The sequence below is a fragment of the Oncorhynchus mykiss genome, chromosome 18, assembly GCF_057628025.1.
Source record: "Oncorhynchus mykiss isolate SJ-2025 chromosome 18, ASM5762802v1, whole genome shotgun sequence".
In the NCBI taxonomy this organism is placed as follows: domain Eukaryota; kingdom Metazoa; phylum Chordata; class Actinopteri; order Salmoniformes; family Salmonidae; genus Oncorhynchus; species Oncorhynchus mykiss.
This window is the reverse complement of record NC_143039.1, coordinates 33,500,712-33,509,134: the sequence shown is the minus strand read 5'-3', so window position 1 is coordinate 33,509,134 and position 8,423 is coordinate 33,500,712.

Genomic DNA, 8,423 nt, shown 5'->3' with positions numbered 1-8,423 from the left:
GTATACCTTTGAGCCAGTAGTTCTGAAGGTAGTGCTCACGAGTAAAAAGCAGAAAATTGCCTACTACGTCACATACAGTGCCTTTCAGAAAGTATTCATACACCTTGGCTTATTCCACATGTTGTTGTGTTGCAGCTTGAATTTAAAATTGATTAAATTACAATACCAAAAAATGTCAAATAGAAAACATGTTTTTATTTACATAAGTATTCACACCCCTGAGTCAATACATGTAAGAACCACCTTTGGCAGCGATTAAGTCTTTAAGAGCTTTGAACACCTGGATTGTACAATATTTTCACACTACTATTTAAAATGTTTTTTTTATTATTACTATTTCACTGCTAGACAGCCATTTTCAAGTCTTCGCATAGATTTTCAAGTCGATTTAAGTCAAAACTGTAACTAGGCCACTCAGAAACATTCAACGCTGTCTTGGTAAGCAACCCCAGTAGATATTGGGCCTTGAGTTTTGTCCTGCTTGTCCTGCTGAAAGGGGAATTTGTCTCCCAGTGTCTGTTGGAAAGCAGACTGAATAAGGTTTTCCTCTATGATTCTGCCTGTTCTTAGCTCGATTTATTGTATTTTTATCCCTAGTCCTTGCCTGTCACGATCGTCGTAAGAAGCGGACCAAAATGCAGCGTGGTATGTGTTCATGATGTTTTAATTAAAGAAAGCACTGAACACGGAATACAAAACACTAAACGAATAACGACCGTGAAGCTATAATAAGAACTGTGCTGACACAAGCAACTAACATAGACATAGACAATCACCCACAAAGTACCCACATAATATGGCTGCCTAAATATGATTCCCAATCAGAGACAACAATAGACTAATTGAGAACCAATCTAGGCAACCATAGACATACAATTTACCTAGAAAGGAAACAGCCCCCCCCCCCCCCCCCCCCCCCCCCAAAGGTGCGGACTCCCGGCCGCACACCTAAACCTATAGGGGAGGGTCTGGGTGGGCGTCTGTCCATGGTGGCAGCTCTGACGCTGGATGTGGACCCCACTCCACCATAGTCTTAGTCCGCTTTTGTGGTCTCCTAGGAACGGCGACCCTCGCCGCCAACCTAGGACTGGCAACCCTACTAAAGGGCCCCACTGGACTGAGGGGCAGCTCCGGACTGAAGGGCAACTCTGGACTGGCTGACGACTCTGGCAGATCCTGGCTGACTGGCGGCTCTGGCGGATCCTGGCTGACTGGCGGCTCTGGCGGATCCTGGCTGACTGGCGGCTATGGCGGATCCTGGCTGACTGGCGGATCTGGCGGATCCTGACTGACTGGCGGATCTGGCGGATCCTGGCTGACTGGCGGCTCTGGCGGATACTGGATGACTGGCGGCTCCTGGCAGACTGGCGGCTCTGGCGGCTCCTGGCAGACTGGCGGCTCTGGCGGCTCCTGGCTAACTGGCGGCTCTGGCGGCTCAGGACAGACTGGCGGCTCTGGCGGCTCAGGACAGACTGGCGGCTCTGGTGGCTCAGGACAGACGGGAGACTCTGGCGGCTCAGGACAGACGGGAGACTCTGGCGGCTCAGGACAGACGGGTGACTCTGGCGGCTCAAGACAGACGGGAGACTCTGGCGGCTCAAGACAGACGGGAGACTCTGGCGGCTCAAGACAGATGGGAGACTCTGGCGGCTCAGGACAGACGGGAGACTCCGGCAGCTCAGGACAGACGGGAGACTCTGACGGATCAGGACAGACGGGAGACTCTGGCGGCTCAGGACAGACGGGAGACTCTGGCAGTGCTGGAGAGGAGGAAGGCTCTAGCAGCGCTGGACAGGCGGGAACACCTGTAGGTAGAAGAGGAGGAGGGGGGCTGCCACAGGAGGGCTGGTGCGTGGAGGTGGCACTGGGTAGACCGGACCGTGCAGGCGCACTGGAGCTCTTGAGCACCGAGCCTGCCCAACCTTACCTGGTTGAATGCTCCCCGTAGCCAGGCCAGTGCGGCGAACAGCCCGCACTGGGCTGTGCTGGCGAACCGGGGACACCATGCGTAAGGCTGGTGCCATGTATGCCGGCCAGAGGAGACGCACTGGAGACCAGATGCATAGAGCCGGCTTCATGGCACCTGGCTCGATGCCCACTCTAGCCCGGCCGATACGAGGAGCTGGAATGTACCGCACCGGGCTATGCACCGCACGGTGTCGCATAACACGGTGCCTGCCAGGTCCCTCTCTCTTTCCAGTAAGCACGGGAAGTTGGCGCAGGTCTCCTACCTTGCTTCGCCACACTCCCCGTGTGCCTCCCCCCCAATAATTTTTTGGAGCTGCCTCTCGGGCTTCCAGCCGCGCTGCCGTGCTAGCTCCTCATAATGCCGCCTCTCTGCTTTCGCTGCCTCCAGCTCTGCTTTGGGGCGGCGATATTCCCCTGGCTGTTCCCAGGGTCCTTTACCATCCAGAATCTCCTCCCAAGTCCATCTCTCCAGGTATCGCTGCCTCTCCTGCTGCTGCTGCCTGTTACCATGCTGCTTGGTCCTTTGTTGGTGGGTGTTTCTGTAACGGCATTCCTCCTCCTCTTCTGAGGAGGAGTAGCGAGAATGATCGGAGGACCGATGTGCAGCGTGGTAAGTGTCCATAACGTTTATTTTAAGATATAAACAGAACACTATGAAATACAAAACAATAAACGTGAACATGAACAAAAACCGAAACAGTACCGTGTGGCAACAAACACACACACGGAACAAACACCCACAACTCAACAGTGAAACCCAGGCTACCTAAGTATGATTCTCAATCAGAGACAACTAACAACACCTGCCTCTGATTGAGAACCATACTAGGCCGAAACAGAAACCAAACATAGAAAAACAAACATAGACTGCCCACCCCAACTCACGCCCTGACCATACTAAATAAAGACAAAACAAAGGAAATAAAGGTCAGAACGTGACACAGAGACATTCAATGGTGGAGGTAATTTGACATTCATTACAACACAGCAATACCTGGGAGAACTAATAATGAGCAGCAAACAGACACAACTTTTAATTGACGACACCACTGTTCACGCTCTGTTGCTGGTGAGATCAGTCAAAGACATGGAATAGCTGTCTGAGCCTCACACTAGGGAAAGGGGGATAACTAGTCAGTTGCACAAGTGAATGCATTCGATCGAAATGTGTCTTTCGCGTTAAACCCGACCCCTCTGAATCAGAGAGGTGCAGGCGGGTTCGGCGTCAACGTCTCGGGTACGCTAACAGCATAACAAACAAGATAACATCTTGGAATATATGCATTTATTGGCGACATCAAACATCACACAATAGAGTAGATTCACCAAGTGTGAATGCTGAGTGCTGAGTCCTATTCCCTATGTAGGGCACTACTTTTGACCGAGGCTCATAGAGCTCTGGTCAAAATAAGTTTACTATGTAGGTTATTGGGTGCCATTTGGGACATATCAATCACTCGGTATGCCTTTGCTTCATTAGATAGGGAAGGCAGGCAGCTATCAATTAGGGTTCACTCCATGGTATTCATCATACGTAGGACAACGACAAAACACAGCTTATTTGCTCAAGTGGACAAGATGGAGCATGTGCATGGTGTCATTTAATCAGCGGACTTGCCCTCTGGCATGGACACGCACACACACACACCCACACACAAGTCGCACGCACACACATTTATGTATTTATTTATTTTTATTTAAACTTTATTTAACCAGGTAGGCAAGTTGAGGACAAGTTCTCATTTACAACTGAGACCTGACCAAGATAAAGCAAAGCAGTTCGACGCATACAACAACACAGAGTTACACATGGAGTAAAACAAAAATACAGTCAATAATACAGTATAAACAAGTCTATATACGATGTGAGCAAATGAGGTGAGATAAGGGAGGTAAAGGCAAAAAAAGGCCATGGTGGTTAAGTAAATACAATATAGCAAGTAAAACACTGGAATAGTAGATTTGCAGTGTAAGAATGTGCAAAGTAGAAAGAAAAATAATGGGATGAAAAGGAGGAAAATAAATAAATACAGTAGTGGAAGAGGTAGTTGTTTGGGCTAAATTATAGATGGGCTGTGTACAGGTGCAGTAATCTGTGAGCTGCTCTGACAGCAGGTGCTTAAAGCTAGTGAGGGAGATAAGTGTTTCCAGTTTCAGAGATTTTTGTGGTTCGTTCCAGTCATTGGCAGCAGAGAATTGGAAGGAGAGGCGGCCAAAGGAAGAATTGGTTTTGGGGGTGACCAGAGAGATATACCTGCTGGGGCGCGTGCTACAGGTGGGTGCTGCTATGGTGACCAGCGAGCTGAGATAAGGGGGGACTTTACCTAGCAGGGCCTTGTAGATGACCTGGAGCCAGTGGGTTTGGCGACGAGTATGAAGCAAGGGCCAGCCAACGAGAGCGCACGTACACAAACACACGCATGCACAGGTTAAAAGATAAAATGTAAAGAGATAGGGCTTCCACTTTTGGATTTAACCCACATCATTCAATTTAGACTGAGTGCAAACTTTCAACGAGTGAGCTGCATTAAGTGTCTGCCTAGAGCCGGGGGCCGGCAGGTAGCCTAGTGGTTAGAGCATTGGGCCAGTAACTGAAAGGTTGCTAGATTGAATCCCCGAGCTGACAAGGTAAACATCTGTTGTTCTTCCCCTGAACAAGGCAGTTCCTAGGCCGTCACTGTTCCTAGGCTGTCATTGTAAATAAGAATTTGTTCTTAACTGACTTGACAAGTTAAATAAAAAAAAGAGTCGCAATTATGTCTCTCATTCCAAATGCTACCACTTTTACTGCAGAGAGGACTGCTATGATTTGATGAGCTGTGCTGACTCATTAGACAATACAAAAAATCCATATTTTATAGCTGGGAGAAAAGTCAGCTCTTCTTTTTAATCTACCGACAGAATAAAGTTCTTGTTAATATCATCACGCATAATAATATTGCAGTGTTCATATCAGAGAAAATGTTCAGTGGCAGGACTGATCGGAAGATCTGTTAAAGGGAAGTCAATTCTGTAGGTACATTTCCTAGTCTGTATCTGAGCAATGCCCCACTAATCGAATCCCTAATCCACAGATAACCATCTGCCTTTGTTGCATTATTCTTTTAGAAAGAAAAGGCTAAAGTGCTAGGAAGTGCTACAAGTCAACCCTACTAACGACACACAACATTTTCACAACATTGCAAATAGGTGGTGAGAAGGTCATGACCATTACAGTGTGGCAACGTTGGAGCAACCTAACATTGTTATAAGGTACTTTAGCTGGAAATCATAAGGCCCAGATTCAGATATACTCTGATTACCTAGAGGTCACAGGGTTTGGCACCCTCTATCTCCATGGCAACCCACCTGGCCAATTGAATGATTCTGGGATTACGCCCTCTTCACCCTTCCCCCGGATATGCTGCAGGTACCTTGGAGACGATAAACGTATCAATTAGGATATTTATAGTGTCACTGGAGATGTACAATCTGTTTTACATGGTAAACGAATAAAGATTAAGAGGAAGGTATATCTAGCTAAATAGATTCACGTTCAGCCCTTCATCATGTGAAAATAAAACTGGGTGTTGAATAATACATTCATGTGTCCAGAAGTTTATGATCTAAATTGGTTACTGAATGATAGTAAAGTTTGTCCCCATACATCTGCACTTAACATATAATTTAGCATTAAATCTAAAGGGCAGGTTGATTGATGTCCTCTAATTCCCACTGATGGAATAAACACCCAGCCTAGTCATGGTCCATGTGCTGGGGCTGCATGCACTCCCATGGCACTGACTCTCTAGTGGCAGCGGTGAGTAATGTGTTATCTTAGTGAGAGGTCAGCTGGACAGATACTCCTTTGTGTGTGTCTGTGTGTGTGCGTGCATGTGTGTGTGTCTGTGTGTGTGCGTGCATGTGTGTGTGTGCACCTCCCCATCCCCAGAGTGTGTGTGTGTGTGTGTGTGTGTGTGTGTGTGTGTGTGTGTGTGTGTGTGTGTGTGTGTGTGTGTGTGTGTGTGTGTGTGTGTGTGTGTGTGTGTGTGTGTGTGTGTGTGTGTGTGTGTGTGTGAGTGAGACAACAGTACACCTTCCCATCCCAGGAGGATATTTACATCTTATGTGTCTGGAGATTTGGCTCTGGCCGATGCCCTTCAAGAATGATCATCCCTAATTAATGAAGTTGGCAGGATACAGAGGTGTAGGTTTTATAATCAAGGCAAATGTTTTCAGTTTGCTCTCCGGTCTGAATTCATCTAGAGGGACAGAATGTATCAGCTGTGCTGACATATTTGCAAAATGGTTTACTAATTATCAATTAGCCTTTTAAAATTATAAACTTGGATTAGCTAACACAATGTACCATTGTGTACAATGTACAATGTACCACAGGAATGATGGTTGCTGATAATGGGCCTCTGTACGCCGATGTAGATATTCCATTAAAAAAATATCTGTTTCCAGCTACAATAGTCAATTTACAACATTAACAATGTCTACACTGTATTTCTGATCAATTTGATGTTATTTTAATGGACAAAAAAAATGTGCTTTTCTTTCAAAAACAAGGACATTTCTAAGTGACCCCAAACTTTTGAACGGTAGTGTGTATGAACAGACATTTGAACAAATCACATGTGAAAAATATATATATAAAAAAAGTATTCACATGAGTCAGACATGTGGTTTTCAGACACTTGATTATTCTCACATGGATTGTCAAATGACTCAGACATGTGGTTCAATAACATTTCACTACTTTTGTAACTAGTAGGATTAGAACTCAGGTCTCAGACTATTGACTGTTCAATTTTTAAAAAAAGGGCTGTCAAACGTTTACATTTTTTTTTTCGTTAATTAAAGGATTTGCTGTGATTGATCACGATTAATCGCAAATTCAGAAAATGCTCAAATGGAGCTGCAATTTAAGATTTTTTTTTAATATAAAAAGGATTGTAAGAAAATGTATGTCTTGATTTTGTCCATAGTAATGGTTATCAAGATAGGGTAAATTTATGAAGCACACTTTTTTTTCCCCTCAATGTCAATTTGTATTTTGGATGTTTAATGTATTTCGAATGCTTTCAGACTATGCAATTAATAACTCAATAAATAAATGTGCACAAACATTTAAAGAGGTTAACTCTGACAGCCCTATTTCAAAAGCATGTTTTTGTAGAAAGTTATATGTATTACATTCATTCCAGTGGCAAACACGTTCACACATTTTCAAGTACAAAATAATCCCTTTTAGGTCTGTTTATTAAATGGAGGAGACCAAAGCGCAGCGTGGTGTGAATGCATACTTTAATGAAAGGACGAAAAAACACGAAGTACACTAAACAAACAAAACAAACTAACCAGACGAACGTGACCGCTATAGAAACTCTGTGCTAACATGCAACATCACATAGACAACAACCCACGAAATACCCAAAGAAGATGGCTGCCTAAATATGGTTCCCAATCAGAGACAACGATAAACAGCTGCCTCTAATTGAGAACCAATCTAGGCAGCCATAGACATACATAAACACCTAGATGGTAAACAACCCCATAAACCTACAAAAAACCCTAGACAGTACAAAAACACATACATCACCCATGTCACACCCTGACCTAACCAAAATATATAAAGAAAACCAAGAATACTCAGGTCAGGGCGTGACAGCTAGCTATCGTCTGTCATTAAGCAATCTAGCAGTTAGCAATTATGCGATCAGTAGATACAAATGTCATTAAAAGTAACCTTCTAAAATACATATCATTATCATGGTTCATATTTACACATGTACATACACTCATATAAAAGTGAGCAAGCTAGCTACTTGTCAATGGGAAAATCTCACTTGTGTTTCAATTGGTCAAAACAATTAAATGATGCATCCAAATGACCAGAAAAGTGAACACAGTATATTTAAACATGATACCTCTCGATATGAAAATGATTACAAACCGGTACACAGGATAAATATAGAATATCTTATAGAATATATAAAATATATTTTCACTGGGCTCCTTCCAACGGTCACGGAACATTGTCGAAGAAGAGGCTGCAGCAGAAGCACTCTGAATGCCTTTCCTAGTGGTAGCGCTACGTACTGTAAACATGTAGACAGTGCATTCAGAAAGTATTCAGACCCCTTTTACTTTTTGCACATTTTGTTATGTTACAGCCTCATTCTAAAATGTATAAAAATGGTTTCTTTTCTCATCAATCTACACACAATACCCCATAATGACAACACCAAAATAGGTTTTTAGAAATATTGGCAAAATATATTTTAAAAAACAGAAATAACTTATTTACATAAAAATTCAGATCCTTTGCTATGATACTGAAAATTGAGCTCAGGTGCATCCTGTTTCTATTAATCACATTTAAGCTGTTTCTACATCTTGATTGGAGTCCACCTGTGGTAAATTCAATTGATTGGACATGATTTGGAAAGGCACACACTTGTCTATCT